General features: G+C 39.3%; 1 protein-coding gene across 5 annotated transcripts in view; it reads left to right on the forward strand.

The window, feature by feature from the left end:
- Window positions 1-18994, forward strand: part of dbn1 (drebrin 1) — a 189493-nt gene that overhangs the window by 40593 nt on the left and 129906 nt on the right. The gene's annotated exons all lie outside the window — the stretch shown is intronic.

Raw genomic sequence — 18994 nt, forward strand, 5'->3', positions numbered from 1 at the left:
AAGTGGGAGTTCCAGATGTTGTGTGTAGATGGGTACAAAACTGACTCGGACACGGGAAGCAGAAGGTAATGGTATGAGGAACCTTATCAGAATTGGCTGATGTTAAGAGTGGTATCCTACAGTGGTCAGAGCTAGTGTTGCTGTGATTTATAATATATATAAATAATTTGGATAGGAATATAAATAACATGCTGGATAAGCTTGAAGATGATACCAAGCTAGTTGGATTGGCAGATGCTCTTGAATCTGTTGAATCATTAAAAATGTTAGATTAGAATACACAATGAAAGGTCTGAGAATCAAAAGTACACCCTAGCAGTCATAGTGGACTTGACACTATCAACTGCCAGACAGTGTTCAGAAGCCATTAAGAAGGCTAACAGAATGTTACGTTATATAGCGCCCTGATATGTGTACAAGTCAAAGGAAGTTATGCTGAAGCTTTATAAGACACTGGTAAGGCCCCATCTGGAGTACTGTGTGCAGTTTTGCTCTCTGGGCCAAGAGGACATAGCAGCGCTAGAAAAACTCCAGAGAAGAGCAACTAGGCTGATTCCAGGGCTACAGGGGATGAGTTAAGAGGAAAGATTAAAAGAGCTGAGCCTTTTCAGTTTAAGCAAAAGAGGATAAGAGAAGACATGATTGAAGTGTTTAAAATTATGAAGGGAACTAGAACAATGGATCAAAACGGTTACTTTAAAATGAGTTTGACGAGAACATGGGGACACAGTTGTTAAGGGCAGATTTCACACAAACATTAGGAAGATTTTCTTTATACAGAGAACCATAGACTCATGGAACAAGATACAGATTAGTGTGGTAGACAATAGGTCTTTTATGGACTTTCAAAACTTCACTTGATGTTATTTTGGAAGAATTAAGTGGAAAGGACTGGTGAGCTGTGTTGGGCTGAATGGTCTATTCTCGTCTAAATTGTTCTAATGTTCATACCACCTCCAGAAGACTTCAGCTAGCATTGACATGGCTTCACCAAAAGCCTTGATCTGTACTGGAGGAATGTCAGTCCTTTCTTCCATCAGGCATTCCATTGTTTGGTGTTTTCTTCATTGTGATTAATGTTGTAGTGGTCACTTGCCCAAAATCTCCTAGAAGGATGCGTCCTTATCAGAATTTAGGGACTGTAGCAACCAATGTTGTTCTCTTCAAATCCTTCATTGACAACTTGTGCCACTGTATGTTCTAATGCCATTAGGATGAAATGCTTGGCCATACAGTAACTATGATCACTTTGAGCTAGTTTATTGGCATATACCTTGTCCTGAAATGGAACCATCAACCTTAAACCATGTCATGAAAATACATGCCACACGTGTTCATTCCCACATTTTTCTGTGGGAAATGAACATTGAAGTCTGTAGATATGTACTTGTGTGCACCATACATGTCCGGGTTCACCAGATGAGAAAATGTTGGACCAGATGATTTTTTCCAACACTCTGCAGAGTATAGTGTATATTCTTTACCACAAAAGTTCATATGTAGGTGTAATGGGTTGTTTATGCTCCACAACAGTGCCACATCTAAGATTCTTGATAGACCAATGCATACTTGTGTTGAAGTCTGCAGTCCATTGAGTGCACTCTTGCTTCTCTTATTTTCCTTGCAACTAAATACTGTGAAAATTCAATCCAGTGTTGCACCGGCTGATCATATTTTTCCCACTTCACCTTAGGCTTCTCACCGAGCAGAGCAGTCTTGTTACAGTAATTAACCCTTTTTGACAGTCACTGAGCTGCCTTCTTTGAGACATAAGAACCACACGCATTTGTACTCCTGAGCTTTAGAATGATGGGATATGAATTGCTTAATTATACCAGTGTGCACAACCATGTGGAAATACTTAATTTCAATTGAATTTATATTTATCTTTTTTGCCTCTGGGTGCCTCTGGACTATTGCTCTTTCTTGTCATTTCTTTATTTCCCCATTAGATGCCTTAGCTTATCTCATTCTTTGTGCGTACTTTTTATGGATGCAAAAAGCGTGAACCAGTTACTACTTTATTTAGCAAGCATTTCAAATCTGAACAGGAGCAGTCCGCTGGTAATGTGAGTGACAGACTGGGTGACCAGAGTGAAATATGACAAAGAATAAATTAAAAAGGTAGGATTTAATGAGCAGGGTATATTATTAATACGTGTGAACAGATCCTCCTGGGCTTGAAAGTGCTGGGTAGCGTCTTATATCAATATGCACTCTCTGCCATTAACTAATTGAACTTTTTGGCTTACGTTTACATCTCTTGTGAGATTTTGCCTTGTCAGTGTTTTGTTGGTTGCAGTGACGTGCGATGAGGTTCATGGCTGGTGAGGCACTGACTCCTTCAGTGGCAGATTTACAAATATTTGAACCCACAAGAGTAGCTTATTCACTAATCAATTGGCAGCAAGCACATTGACTACTGGTTATGTTTCATATCTCATCAGCATTCTTTACACAGACACATAGTTAAGGTACATATTTGGCTAAGAGAGAACGTTAGATTTATTGAGGCGCAAGAGAGCGGAGAGAGCACATTTGCTCCGCACTCTCCATGTGTTCTAAATTTGCCATTGTAATTCCACAATTCATTTAATCAATTTTAATACAGACTGATCAACAAAAGAATAACAAGAAAAACAAAATAATATTTTATTTAAGGTCAAAGTTTTGAAATATTGGATTGTGTTTTTCTTAGTCTGATTCCATTTTTTATAACATTGAAAACTGTTTATGGTCTTACCTTCATTTGTAAATGAAGTTCATGTGCCTATCCTAGAATCCTAGAAATGAAGTTCATACGCCTAGAACAGCAGCAATGAGCACCTGTTGGACTCACATGCGCCCCCTTCAGTGCAGTACGGTACTGTCTGCCTCACCTTGTGCCTTTGCACTGCGGTTTTATATCTGATCAGCAAGACTAAATATGTCACACACATTCATTAAAGATATTAGCCAGACTGTGGAACGTCAGGGTGTAAAACAAACGCGTCTGAAAACATTATATTGGCAACATACAGAGAGACAGCAACAGGCACATGACAACTGCATGCATAAACCCCGTGTGTGAGGGAGAGCGCAGTCCGAGGTGAGGTTAGTCTCATCTCTGCTGCACCTCCTCACGTTTCTCCCCTGTATTTGAACAGGAAATGCGCCAATTCAGCGATTTTTGACTATAAAAATGATCAAAGTTATTGAAATAATACAGAAAGCAAATTTATAGAACAGACCAGTGGACAAATTTATTTTATGTTATCATTATTAGTTTTTTTTATTTTTCACGATGATGCCTCCCTTGACCGTACCTCCCTGGTTGGTTGTGATTTTCTAATACGATCAGACCTCAGCTTCCTCACAACCATCATTTTATCATTTTACTTCTCTGCTACTCTCCTTGAGAGAGTACCTGTCAGTCCTCTAACCTTGTAAATCTGTTTAGGGCATCAAGTTCATTTGGATGGCTCATCACAATGTAGCAGCAACATGCTGAGAAGAGCCTTTACTTTTGCAGCACCTGGGCTGCGCCCTGGTTTGAACGATGTGCTCTTGTCTCCAAAACTGCCTCAAAGTCTGCATTAACATAAGAGACTTGTTCTTGCTAATTTGAATCACCATTGTGATGCTTTGTATGTTTTCTTCAATCATGATGGGAGGTGAATTGATTAATTATACCAGTGTGTACAACCATGTTGGAAGTACTTGATTTCAGTTGAATTTATATTTATCATTTTTGCCTCTGGACTATTGCTCTTTCTTGTCATTTCTTCCTTTCCCCATTAGATGACTTAGCTTAAAGTGTAAACCAGTTACTACCGTATTTAGCAAGCATATCAAATCTGAACACGAGCAGTCTGCTGGACTGACCCCTTTGTCAAGCCAGCTAGTCTGCCCGAATATTAGACCCTCGTTTTATCTTTCAGTGACCACCCAAAAACCTTGCTAGAAGGTTTCTGATAGCTTGAGGACCCCCCCCCCCCCCCACCACCCAGTCCATTGATATTCCTCCAAAAAGATACAAAAAAGTTCAAATTTAGCAAGTTTGCTTCTAATTTAAATGCATACATTAATAAATGAATAATAAAATGGCTCACCCCTTAATTATACATTGGATTCAAAAAGTGTTCAGACCCCTTCACTTTTTCATTTTCCCCCACATCAAGAAACACTCAGTACCCAAGAAAGACAAAGTTAAAACAGGATTTTAGAAAATTTTGCAAATGTATTAAAAATAAACTGAAATACCCCGTTGACACAAGTATTCAGACACTTTATTCAGTACTTCGTTGATGCCCGTTTGGCAGTGATCACAGCCTGGATTATTCATGAGTTTGACATGACAATCATCAGACACCTGGATTTGGAGATTTTCTGCCATTCTTCTCTGCAGATCCTCACAAGCTTGGTCAGGTTTTGATGGAGACGGTCGGTGGACAGCTACTTTCAAGTTTCTACTGTGATAGCTCTGTGCTTTGCCCCTCAACACTGCCTAGTCTTTTTGTCTGTGCTGCTGTAACACAATCCCACAGATGCTGCCACCATCATGCTTCACCTTTGGGAATGGTATTGCACAAGTAATAAATGATGCCTGGTTTCCTCCACACGTGACACTAATCTTGGTTCTATCAGACCAGAGAATCTTATTTCTCTCAGTCTGAGAATCCTTTAGGTGCCTTTTGCAAATGCAAAGCAGGCTTCCCATGTGTCTTTAACTAAAGAGAGAGGCTTCAGTCTGGCTACTCTGTCATAAAGCCCAAGTTTCTACCAGTTTCTGTTTCTGGTGCTCGGCCAGGGTGACCCGAGGGTTTTTGGTTACCTCTCTTACCACTGCCCTTTTCTCACAATTTCCCAATTTGGCCATCTGGGCAGCTTTACAAAGAGTTCTCATTATTTCAAATTTCTTCCTTTAAAGAATTATGAAGGCCCACTGTGCTCTTGTAAACCTTCAATGCTGTAGGAATTTTTCTGTCTTCCCTAGATCTATGCTGACACAATCCTGTCTCTAAGCTTTGCAGGTCATAGCTTGGTTTTTACTCTGAAAACCACTGTTCGCTAATGGGACCCTCTGTAGACCAGTGTGTGCCTTTCCTAATCGGGTCCAATCAAATGAATTGACCATTGGTGGACTTCAAACATGGTGCAGAAACGTATCGGCGATGATCAATAGAATGGGATGCAGATGCATTTGAGATAAATTTCAAGTGTCACAGCAAAGGGTCTGAATGCTGGTGTCAATTTGATATTTTAATTTTATTATTTTTATTTTTAGTATATTTGCAGAATTTTGACAATCTGGTTTTTGCTTTGTCATGCCTGGGTTATTGAGTGTGGGGGGAAATCAAATTAAAGTGATTTTAGCCTAAGGCTGCAATATAGCAAAATATGAAAATAGTGAAGGGGTCAGAACAGTTTCTGAGTCCACATAAGAAAGACCCTCCTAGAGTTCAGTGTGTGTCACCCTTGCTCTTCTTTAAGTAGGCCTTTACTATGGATCTGCTATAGTTCCTCGTAGAGACTTTATATTGTTTCACTCTTAAGAATGGCAGATGTATGGGTAACATTATGACGAGGCACACCTGCTGGCCGCCTGCTAATCCCCTCTAGTGGTGTTGATATAATTGTTGTCGTTTAGTTTAGTCTTTCTGGTAGTGGATTAAAGATTGAGTAACCGCTGAGGATTACTACACAACCCAAAAGTCATTAGCAATGGCGTCATATCCAGATTCTGTGGCGAAGGTGCTGACTTCAGCGCCAGCACTCGAGCTTCAATTACCAAAAAACAATCCAACTAAATAACTTGGATGACAGCTGCCAGAAGGGAAATGCACTGTGACAGCTCTTTGTGTTGATACTAGAAGATCCGAACAGTGTCTGTTTTGAACAAATCCAGAATAAGGTTTACAGCTAAGTTTCAATTTGAGTCTGAATGTCATTTTCCGTAGTACTTGGGAGACACCGGCTCTTTATTACAGTTTCCATGGTTACAATGATGCTGCAAATGATGATTATGCTAGTACCTTTCCATCTAATTTTGGAACCTGTCTAATTCAGTTCAGGGTCTCCAAAGGGCCAGAGTCAATCAAGCATAAGGCCGGACCCAATCCCGGTCTATTGTCGGGCACACTCGCTCCCACATTCAGTCCCACAAGGCCAAATAAAATTAAATTAAACCAGATGTGCGAAGTCTCTAAAGTTCACTCATATTGTATGCATTTTGGTGCTATTAAATGATAGCACTGAAAAAGATGTTATTTTCAAAACTGACAGAATGGAGTAAGGTTCTCCCAGACACTATGTGAGCACACAAACTGCACACATACAGTTACCAAGCATGGGATTTAAACCCAGGACTGGAGGTGTGAGGAACCACTAATCACTGTCACCATGCCACCCATGTGTGTTATAACCATAAGTAGTATTTTTAATTTTTTGGATTCTCCTAGAATTTTCATTTTGAAGTGGAAAAAATGTGTTGAATATTGTAGTTTTACTGTACTCTTAACAATGTATTCCAAGTTGCCATTACTTTTCCATGGTGTTTTAAATGGCAGATATATATAAAATGCTATAGTCTGTCCATATGTCACATAATTACACAAACTACTGGGGCTCACACCTTCATCTTGGTCTTATTCAAAAGCTTATGACCTGAGATATTCTGGAAATTCAAAAAGTTCTGGGTGCCAGCAACCTTGGCAGAGTGACCTGTGGATTATGGCAAAGAGATTACAAAAACAAGTGACACACAGAAAGAAAAAGACGAGAATAAGTCTAATCACAGAAGCCAATACTGTGAGGAGGAACATGTTAGGAAAATGAATAAGAGCAGCAACATCTGCTGAGCATCAGGCAGATCACAGAAGGCAATTAAGTGTCAAAGAATGAGAAAAAATAAACACACAAGATGCTGAAGCATATAGACAAGCAAGAGGTAATCCAGTATACAGTCTGATATCTTCTTGAAATTCGAAACAAATTAGGTGGTGGTCAATTTACTGGTGGCCAGAAAAGTTTATTCTAATAAAGCCACAGTCACTGCAAACTCTTCTGTATATTGTGTGGTTCATATGTGATCAAAATTCACTCATTTTATTGTAAGCAATTGAGCAGCAGACAAACTTGATTGCTCGTAGGAATGCAAGACAAAGTTCAGGATACAGAATACAAGAATGCACCAGAGACACAAATGCACAGTGACAATCGAGAAGGTTGTCAGTTGTTGAAACTTCTGACCATATGAACACATCGATGTTTCTTTGAAGACCACTACTTAACAGAGTTGCATCAGTGATGTGATCAATGTCAAGCTGCATTTTTTTAAATGTTGAAAATAAAAGTGTGTGTTGCCAAAATGTAAAAGTTTTGCTTGCTGTGATGAGCCACCACAAGTAATAAAATACTTCATTCAGTTCTTTTAGAAGTAATAATGTAACTGTCATGTGTAAGTTCTTAGACCTGTAAACAAAGAGAGAGGCCTTTATTGTTGTTTTATATCTAGTCCTTTTGTTTTAAGATAGTAGGGCCACTGCGGTGGGTTGGCACCCTGCCCGGGATTGGTTCCTGCCTTGTGCCCTGTGTTGGCTGGGATTGGCTCCAGCAGACCCCCGTGACCCTGTGTTTGGATTCAGTGGGATGGAAAATGGATGGATAGTAGGGCCATGTGTTGCACTAGTAAAAAATAAAGTAACCTAACAGATGTCCTCCTTGCCTGCAGAGGCCCATCAAATCATCTTTAGCAATTTTCTTTCATTCTCACAGGAGGTGGGGCAAAGCAGCATCCCTCACGATTGTCCTTTCAAACAGGAAATAGGAGGTGGATTGCTAGACTGCAACGCAAGTTCATCTTCTCCAGATGACATGTATACATTGCCAATGTATTGCTGCATCAAAATCCAAATATAAAGAAAATCGATTTTGGTTTTATTGTGCTGACAGGCAGGTGTGACGTGTGTTTTGTGAGGTGTAGAAGATACATGACATTCTCAGATTTCATGTTCATTGAGGGCTGAAGCCTAACCCAACAACAACAGGTACAAGACAAGAACCAGCCCTGGAGTGGGGTGCCAGTCCACTGCAGGTCCCAGTTAAGCATGCACCGACACTCGCACGTGGCCAATTTAGAATTGTGGATCATTTGGTTGGAGAAAGAGTAGCTTAAGTTATCAGGATATTTATTTATTTATTTATTTTTTTTGCACAGGTAATGGTAGCGATATGGCGCCGGTGCAGTAATGAGCTTGAACAGTGTCTGTAAAAAAGTCTCGTATGCTGAATGAAAGGAAACTCAAAGATCCAGTCTTTAACATGAAGTCCACTTTCTAGCCAAGTTGAGTCACTATTCGCCTGTTGAGAAGGATAGACCTTTGTTGGGATTCACCTTAAAGATATTTTAGAAAATGAATTAAATAAAAAAGAGATGTTTAAGTATAACATGACATTCTCAAACCCTCTAAATCAATATGTGGGGTCAGGGAATATCCCAACAGCATTTTTTGCAAGGAAGGAAGCAAACCTAGACAGTCCATAATGGGCCCAGAGTGAGTGAATCTAGAATCAATAATTACAATTGTTTCTCGGTTGCTGAGACTAATTTCTTGAAGCACTGTTGTCTTCTCATAGTTCCAAAACAGTGTATATGGTATAGTCTAACACCATAGCTCATCTGCAAAAGCAAATGTTTCACCCAAAACTCTAAATTAATTCAAAATGAAATTATTGTGTCAATGAATAAGTATATGTCACCAAAAAGAGAAGTTCCTTTTGCCTTGTGTAGCACCATGGTGATCAAAATGTTTAGATGTTTTGTCAGTATGATAGTGGAAATGTGTTCCTTACCTTATAATTCTGAGCAGCCTTGTTGTACATTTTTTCCCCTCACATTAGATATCTGCTGTAGGAAACTGTTCTTGTGCTTGAAACTGAATACTATTCAGGCATTCCAGCACTGATTTCAACAGTAGAAAGGTTTACATTCCAGTCTGTGGCTAAAGCAAAAAAAAGGCATGCAATGTGTGGAAAGAAAGTTCTCTATTTTCCTCTCATGATCATGAAGCCCCATAGATTATAATAAATACAGATTACAGTATTGCAGAAATTGTAGCATTAGGGTTAAGTGTGAACAGCAAATAGGAGATATTTGTCTAAATTTAGGGACTCCTATGAAAAACCCCCCTCTGAAGTCTGAAAGCCACTTGCTGCCAGGCTATTGAGTTTTTGACTACGGCCGAGATGTGAGAATGTCAAATGTGTCTGCCACAGGCACAAGTTCAATACTTCTTTTAGGTGATCAATTTATTGAGCTTGTCCACCTGAGCACTTGCATGTCGTTTCAAGTTTGGTCAGGCATTGGATCTTCGATGATAATAACTTACTGTACTTGGCGGTAAGCAGAAAAGAGTTGCATTTCAAAGGGCATTTTGTGCAGCTGATTCTTTGATTCAGTGTTTACAACTAAAAGCAGACACCATCATTCAATTTATTGATAATTAAAATTATTTTCTAATCTGAATGGGATGCATACTGTATATAGGTTGTTAGGATTCATTGAGGATCAGGCAGGCTTTTGGAGTTGATCTGGAGATCCCACAAGAAGCGTGTTCAGCTCGAGGAACAGGCATGAATTGATGTCACTGGCATGTAAAACAGACCATTAAGGTAAATAAAAAATCCCAGTGGCAGATCCCAGTAACAAAAAATAGTGACACATAGAAGAACTTGACCAATTAGCATAGGGTATCATGAATATTAGGTAAGCAAATAAGTAAGTAATAATTAACTTGGCACATCCCTTTGTGCCCATGGCTGCCACATGATTGTTACAATAGAGATAGTCAGATCAAAGCAACTTTGAGGTGCCATCATCAGGGATGTGACGCCCTCAGCTGATCACTGTGTAACATCTTGAGTCTTAGATTGGTGACATAATGACGTGGGACTCTGTTCCTGGTACGCATTATGACATTACTTGGACTGTAGGGGGCTCACCCCTTTGTCATTATGAAATTGGTCACTACTGGATTCTCAAATGGCGGTAACATGAAAAATGGTGCCATTCAGAAAATATTAATATTAGGCTGGGCAGCTTCTCGCAGCTCCACGGTCCTGATTCCTCTAGCAGCCCAGTCACTGTGCACATTCAAGTGTTAATATATAACTTTTCTGTTGTGATGCAGAATTACTCTCTGAATCTTTTATTTTATATATATATATATATATATATATATATATATATATATATATATATATATATATAATATCATTCTATAGCAAACAGCATTCCAAGATACTTTACACAAATACACAGTTGAAGTGCAGGATCACAGAATTGAAGTGGAATTTGATTTGATGGCCTTTAAGCCACACAAGTTGAAAGCCTCCGGTTGTTTCCAGACTCTGAGACAGTAAGAAAAGAAAGATGGATGAATGAACAGTGTATTGATATGAGGGTGGCACAGTGGGTAGTGGTGCTACTCGCAATCCAGGGATCTGGGTTTATTAACTGACCTAGTTAGTGTCTGGGTGCAGTTTGTATGTTCTTCTTGTGTCCATAGTGGTTTCCTCCTTTATGCCTATGTTGTGCATAAAGGAGGAAATGGTGTGCATGTTAACGTTGCCTGATGACTCTGTTTGGCCTGTTGTGACTAGGGGTGGGCTGTGATGGCAGACATTGCCTCCTGGTCTGATCCCTGCTTTGCACCTGTTGCTGGTGGGCTAGGCTCAGATTTCCTGTGGAAGATGTGCAGATGGGAGAATCCTTCTAGTCCTGACTATTGCACTTCTTGGTTTTAAGTGTGTTTTCTATCTTGGGACACACTGTCCTAAGAAACAATTAAAAAGCAATTCAAATGTTAGGTTAGATCATAAAAACTATTGAATATAAAATGATAAATTATATTCAATTGAATTAAGTATAAATTGAGGGATGTTCTGCTTAGACTATATACAGTAATGCACTAGACAGGCAGCATCTAGAGCAGTTCAGGTCACCATGCTACAAGAAAGACACATAACAGCATCTTGGTACTTAAGGATGTGTCCTACTGTGACAGACTCATGGAAATAAACCTGTTTAGTCTCAAGCAGAGGAGGCTGTGTGGGGACCTCATCCAGGTCTTCAAAATCCTCAAAGGCGCTGATAAAGTAGATTGAGCAGAATTCTTTCAACTTGATTGTGAATCATGTACTTGAGGACACCAGTGGGAATTAAGGGGATGTGTATTTAAGACTGAAGCCAGGTAGCACTTGTTTATTCAAAGAGATAGGAGAGTCTAGAATAAACCACTGAGATGTGTACTATAGTTAACAACCTTTATGAAGTAGTTGGATGAGATATTGGCACAGCTTGGCTATTATCTAAACATACGATCCCGATGGACTGAATGGTCTCCTCATTTGTCAAATTTCTTATGTTCTATTGTCTCAATCTCTAAAATGCCATGCCACTCTTTGCCGAAGGGATTTCTAGTTTAGACCTTACAACAGACTGGTGTTAATGTATGAAGACTTCTGTACAGTTAGCAATATTATCCACCAAATTCTTTCAAAACATCATCAAGTCACATTGTGGGCAGAAGTAGGGTGAATCATCTCAAAATGCGGAGTTTAACTCCTGGATAGGAGACTTTGCATTGCAGGCAGTCATGGCAGATACTTTTTAAATCTTGCCTGAAGAAGGGGCCTGAGTTTCCTCGAAAGCTTGCACATTGTAATCTTTTTAGTTTACCAATAAAAGGTGTCATTTTGCTTAACTTCTCACCACATCCATAATGGCTAACATGGTACAACACCCTACTACTACAGACATATGTGCCAAATAATTTTTGTCTAATTATGATTGTTGTGTTTTTTTTTGATTCCTTAAGATCTGTCTTGAATAGAAAAGATTTAATTGATGGAAAGGTGGCATGGTGGCACAGAAGTTGATGTTTGTGTGGACTTGGAATGTTCTCTCCGTGTCTCTGTGGATTTTCCTCTCAAATCCTGCAAGACATGGAGGTTAGGTGGACTGGCGACACTAAATTGGCCCCAGTGTATGCCTGGTGATTGACAAGTTACCAGTTCAAGGCTGCTTCCTGCCTTATCTGCCAGGTGCTGCTGGGATGGTCATCAGCGCCCCATAGCCATGAATTTGATCCAGCAGGTTGGAGAAATAATGTTTATACACATGTGTATGACTTCCCCTTTAGATCTAGTTCCTTTTTCTCCTCCTAGTCCTTACCATTTAAAAATAAAGAAAGAAAGAAATAAAAGACTACTTAAGGGAAATGAAAAAATAAAAATCCATCATTGAAAAACCATGAAGGCATGTCTCTCTGGTCCTGTTTATGGGAATGGCATCATTTGACTTTTATTCCCATTTCAAAACTTACTTCACTTTAAAAATATGTGTGGTTATGATAACTCATTCTTCAGGAACTTCAATTGAATGGAAATTTCTTCTGTTAATTGAAAGTGTAGTAGTATTATTACAATTTTATCATCAGTGTCTGGAGTGCCCCCCCCCCCCTTTTTTAATTATTTCGATTAGTGTTTATATGTTCTTATCATCATAATCTCTTTATGGCAGTCAGGGTAGGTTTTCTGAAGGAACTCCGGTATCATGTAACTTAAACAGCAGTCCTTGGCTCTGGCTTCAAAGTTCTGCCATTCTTTTGAAGTTTGCTCTCGCACTATAACTCAAATCTCTCCTTTCTTTTAAGGTGCCGTGCCGAGATGTGATGCATCATGATTTCTGGTTAAATATGAGTCATGCTATTCAAAGACAAAGAGAAGGCGAGAAACAAGAGGCCTGAGTCCTGTCACAGATTTTAACCCACAGTCATTAGATGCTTAATGTGGTCATTACTGAATCTGAGGTGTGTCTTTGGGTGGCACAGTGGTTATTGCTACTATCTCGCAATACTGGGGATGTGGGAGCGAAACCTAGATGGGTCACTTTCTATATAGACACTATTCAGACTACCGTAAATACCCGCATATAGGACAATACCATGTATAGGATGCAGTGGATTTTTGACCCTAAAAACCATGGAAAAACCTGTGTACCTGTTTATAGGACGCATCTTGATTTTGAGTTACCGGGGTACTAATTAAAAGCTGCTGTATCTCTGAACAACAACAAAGAGCGAGAAACATACCGGTACTAGATGGCGAAAATGACATATCGGTGATGTGAATATTCAAAATAAAACAATTTCCAAACGTTACAATAAGGCATACAGGTGGATGTATAGTAAAATTAGCTTTCAAACGCCGTGTCATTCTCCAAAATCGATACAGTATTAGCGACGCTATATCTGAAAAATACTTTAATTTGAAATGGTGTGAAATGCCAGTGCGGGGGCAACGGCTAATTGCACGCAGACTTTGGCATACCCCGGTAGCTACAATTGCAGCACTGCTAAACGACTGTCGCTTGAAAACAAACCTTGAAATTCAAATTGGATTCAAACCACTCCTCTCTGTCCCTGTCACACAGCCATCGAAGGCGATGGAGAGGCACTGACACATGCGCACATGATCATAAAGTCCAATATCCCATTACGTAGTTTTAAAGAGGTAGTTGTTCATTATTACCCAGTCAACATGGTGAAGACAACACGACAGAGCTATACTGCAAAGTTTAAACTGGAAGTGATCACGTATGCGAAAGAACACGGGAACCGGGCAGCTGAGCGGCAATTTGGTCCGACAGAATGCGTAATCAGAAAATGGAGAAAAGCCGAAAGTACCATCAAAGAAATGCGAAAAGTAAAGAGGGCGAACAGAGGCTCAAAGGCTCACCACCCTAACCTGGAAAAAGCACTCATTAAATGGATACGGTAAGGACAGTTTGTGAGGTATCCGCTGCGATAGTTTAACACTCCAGTACATTGTAGTGAATGCTGGTAACAGTCAGGCGGGCAAGCCATCAGTTTGTCGCGTTTGGAAATTGCTGTGTGTAGCGTGTAAAACAGTTTGTGTGTGTGGCAAGAGAAGGGTACCGTAATCACGTTTGGGAATCGCTGTGTGCAGCGTGTAAAACAGTTTGCGTGTGTGGCAGGAGGAGGGTTAGATGTGGCGGGTGGGGCTCTGTTGTGTCGTGCGTAGTGAATTGTTGGTGGGCGGGGCTCGGTGAATTATATTTATATATCTCTTTTATTACAAAAAATATATATATATATATATATATATATATATATATATATATATGATTTTTGTAATAAAAGTATCCATGTAAGTATCCATGTATAAGAGATATACAGTATATATATATATATATTATGTATAATATAACGTATTTACGGTACTTCACTTTTTGTCACATTTGGCAGCCTTGTGCTAGAATCATTTAATTTCATTTCTTCCCACATTAAGGAACATTCTGTACCCCGGAATGACAAAGCAAAAACAGGGTTTCTGATTAATAAATAAAAAAAAAATTGAAATACCACATTGACACAAGTATTCACACCCTTTGCTGTGACACTTGAAATATGGCTCACGTGAACCCCATTCTATTGCTCAACGTTGTGATGTTTCTACATTTTGTTTGGAGTCCACCTGTGGTCAGCTCAATTGACTGGACATAATTAGGAAAGGCCTACACCTGTCTAGATAAGGTCCCACAGATGGCAATGTGTATCAGAGTAAAAACCAAGACATGATGTCAAAGGAATTACCTGCAGAGCCTAATGACAGGATTGTGTTGAGGGACAGACCTGGGGAAGGTTACAAAAACATGTGTGCAGGATGAAAACTCACAAGATCAGAGTGGCCTCCATAAATTTAAATGGAAAAATTAGTTTCCAACAACCATAAATCTTCCTAGTGTCAAATTGAGCAATAGGGGGAGAAGGGCCTGAGCAATAGGGGGAGAAGGGCCTTGGTAAGAGAGGTAACCAAGAACCCAATGCTCAGTCTGGCTGAAATCCAGATAACCTGTGTGGTGGTAGGAGAAACTTCCAGAAGTAAAACCATCACTGCAATACTCCACCGATCAAGGCTTTATAGCAGAGCTGTGACAGTCAGAGATCACATTCTTGTCGAATATATCTGCAAGTGGGACAAGTGATCAGTTAATTGAACTCTGACCACCTGAGCACAAGTAAGTCCTTTCAGATTTGGTTATGGATGATCAGGCATTGAATCTTCAATGATGTAGATAGATAGATAGAAACTTAACTGGTGGTAAGCAGAATGACAGCACATTTCAAAGAGCACTTTGTGCATCTGATTCCTTCATTTAGTGTTTACAGCTAAAAGCAGATACCATTAGTTGATTTATTGATAATTGAGAAACAAGTTTCTCTACTGTGATAAAACCAAGAGTAGCATCACGTCTGGAGGAAGCCAATCAATCAATCATCACTTTTGCAACACTATTCCAATGGTGAAGTATGACTGGGGCAGCATCATGCTGTGGGATTGTTTTTCAATGCCAGGGACTGGGAGACTAGATTAGGTTGAGGGAAAGCAGAACAGAAAAAAGTACATACATATTCTTAATGAAAACCTGCTGCAGAGCACTCTGGACCTCAGACTGGCCTGAAGGTTCACCATCCGACAAAATAATGACCCAAAGAACAAAGCAAAGACAACACAGGAGTGGATTAGGGACAAGGCTAGGAATGTTCTTGAGTGGTCCGGCCAAAGTCTGGACTTGAAGCCAATCAAACATCCCTGTAGAGACCTGAAAATAGCTGTATACAGACGGTCTCTGTCCAACCTGACAGAAGAAGCTTGAGAAGATCTGCAGGGGAGAATGGTGTAAAATCCCCAGAACCAAGTATGCAAATGTTTATTCACTGCCAAAGGACATTCAGCCTAGTTCTAAGTGAAGGGTCTGAGTGCTTGTTGCAATGAGACACTTCAGGTTTTATTAATTTTAATAAATTTGCAAACACTTCTAATATTTTGTTTTCACTTATTTCTTATAGTTTTTCTGGGCTATTGAGTGTTGCTTGATGTGGGAAGAGGGGAGTGTATTTAAATGATTTTAGCATAAGGTTGCAACATGGTAACATGAAAAAGTGCAGGGGTTTGAATCTTTTCTGAGTCAACTGCATATTCTCCAAATGTCCACCTTGGTTTTCTTTGGTTTATTACCCTGGCCTATAAAGATATGTAGGCTGTTTTAATTGTCATCGGTATGAGTTTGCCTTCTGATGAACCGGCACTCCTGAGACACATTATTCTTGATAATTGTCTGTCTGAAATTTCCCCGGAAAGCTAGAGGTGTTGGACTTAGTTGTCTGTAGAGACCAACATTATTTCCATAAAGTCACATGTTTTCCTATACTGGCGAATGCAGATTTCTCTTGATACAGAGAAGATTTCTGGGCACCTCAATAGACAATCTTGAGGGATTGTCTTTGAGCCTTCACTCTGCCCCTGCAACTCCTCGGGGTCCTCTCGTCAAGCGATAACACTAACTGTTAAAATTTGTGCCTTTTGTGTTCACCCCTTAACAGGGGACCCAAAAGATAGTTTTAGAAGGCCATGAATGAACCCAAAATGAGACTGAAAAGTGAAAGAGAGCATTTATTCTTTAAAGTTTGCATTTTGTTCCATTAAGGTTATCTTTGGTTTTTCCACACATCACAATGACTTCTGGGTGCATTGTTTCACTAAATGGTGTGTTCTGCAGTCCATCTACACTTTCTGATTTTGCAGGTGGCTATTAAGTGAACTGCACTGAACAATTCCTAATATGGTAGTTTACACAACTTCTTCTAAGATTCCTCCTCCACTTACTCTCAAGAATTACTGTTATGCCATACGTGCCAACAAAATGAACCCTGCCAGAACCAAACATCCGTTTGGATTTGTGAGCAGTGAATACAAGTTTCAGACAAACCGTTTAATTTACTCGGATTCAGATAAGGGAGCATTGATGCAAATTGGACCTTTAATCTTGTCTTAACTGTTCAGGCAGTTGGTATGATGTCTGTTGTAAGATTGATTTAGTTAAATTTAATTATTTATTTTATATGAGGTGAATATAAGAAGGTAGCATATCAAAGTAGCAGGCAGTAAATGTGTTTCCCATCCATTCATTTCCTGCAGGGTGCAGTAACAGTAGACAGAGATGCCCCACATTTTCTTTTCTTCTTTCCCAGCTTAGCCATGACATCTACGTTTTTTCAGGGCTGTGCAGTCAGAGTTGTGAAATTGGAGTCGGAATTGAAAGCAATTATTTGGTTACAGGAATCAGAATCAATAAAAATATACAGACTCGGATGCTGACTAAATGTAAATTGTTATATAATGGGTAAAAATTTTCAATTTCATTTTATACTAATTCAATTAAATATTTTTTTTATTCTAGCCTTTTGGTAAAAATATAGCTTCTTTTTGAATTTTATAAGTATTATTTAATAAATAATTGGACAAAAACGCTACAGCAGCATGCTTAGAGCCTTTAAACCCAAATTTTAACAGGGTGCTAAAAAATAGTCTGATTCACAATGGCGGTGATATATCTTGAATGTTGTGTGCTTTCAATCAACATAATAAATAGTCTAATGAGAAATCGAGGAGTCGAAGTTGGAGTCCGTGGTACCATAAATTGAGGTGTTGGAGTCGATGATTTTGTGTACCAACTCCACAGCCCTGCTCCTTTTTGTTTTTCCTAGAGTCTGCAGGCCTGGTATACCTTCACACAGATAGTTTTACACACATCACTGCCAAAGGCGGACTGGACTCTCTCTGTGGACAATTAGCAGTTCTACGCTGAACTGCCAGACTTCTTACCTAGTGACCCTATACTGTTTCAAGATATACTTTTTTACATTTTTGTAAAATTTACTTGTAGCCACTTTCCATCTGTACCACCACGCACTTGTTGAAGAACAAGAGTTCATCTACCAGTTAGCTGATTAGTGTTTTCTGTTAATTACAGTGAAGTTCTGCATTTTAATGCATTTGTGTTTCTCATTGTGCCGGACAGAGGCTTGTGTTGCTAAATGATCAGACATGGAAGTAAGAAGTTCACTGTGCTATGCACACATAACACTACTAATACTACTACTATCCTCCTACTTTCTTACATTATTTTATACCATTTAATCTTGTAAACCCATAAGCTCCATTAGCTTAAACTAAAATGTCCCTTCCTCATAAATCATATGCTGAATTCCCAGAACCAGCCTAGACTCTCTCCCCTGGACATTCTGTAGTGCTGCTATGTCTTTTTTTTGTTACATGGAGACCAAAACTGTACACAGTACTCCAAGGGAGGTCTCACTAGTGCCTTATATATAACTTAAGCATAAGCTCCTTTGACTTGTACTCCACACATCAGGGAGCTATATAACCTAACTCCCATTAGCCTTCTAGATCGCCTCTGTACTCTGCGTCGGTATGGATAGTGATGAGACCACTATAACTGCTAAGTTCTTCTCATAAGGTGTACATTCAAGTTTTAAACCTCCCATTGTGTAGCACATTTAAGTAAGCATTAGACTACTTTCTGTACACATGAAAATAATGACCATATACACCTATAAATCTAAATTTGTTAGTTCCATATTCATTCATTATTAACTGGCTTTTAAGTGAGTGGGCCCTATGATGAACTGGCAAGCCATTCATAGCTGGTTCCTGCTTCTGCTCCCTATGACCTCATGTTATTGTCAAATACAACACATTTTAGATAATGAATGTATTCATTCATTGTTGCATGAGTGCATAAATGAATAATTATATATAGCATAATTTATAGCTAGAAATGAATCATGTATCTTAAAATATTTTTTTTATTCCTAAGCTTTTAACAACGTACCAGGTGTGTCATCATCAGAAGAAAATGATTAGACATACAGGAATCAAAGGCGATATATAGCAAATGGGGGAAGGTTGGTGGGTGTAAGGGGGTAGATTAATAAGATGCGGCTCGGAGGGTGTTGGTCTTAAAGTCATTTTTATTATTTGGATGTTCTTCTTTTTAAGCCTGCATATGCTGGGTTCATGTCCAAGTGTCTGTTAATGGAATTTTCATTTGATAGCCAAGATTCCT

The sequence above is a fragment of the Erpetoichthys calabaricus genome, chromosome 11 (genome assembly GCF_900747795.2).
Source record: "Erpetoichthys calabaricus chromosome 11, fErpCal1.3, whole genome shotgun sequence".
NCBI classification, from domain to species: Eukaryota; Metazoa; Chordata; class Cladistia; order Polypteriformes; family Polypteridae; genus Erpetoichthys; species Erpetoichthys calabaricus.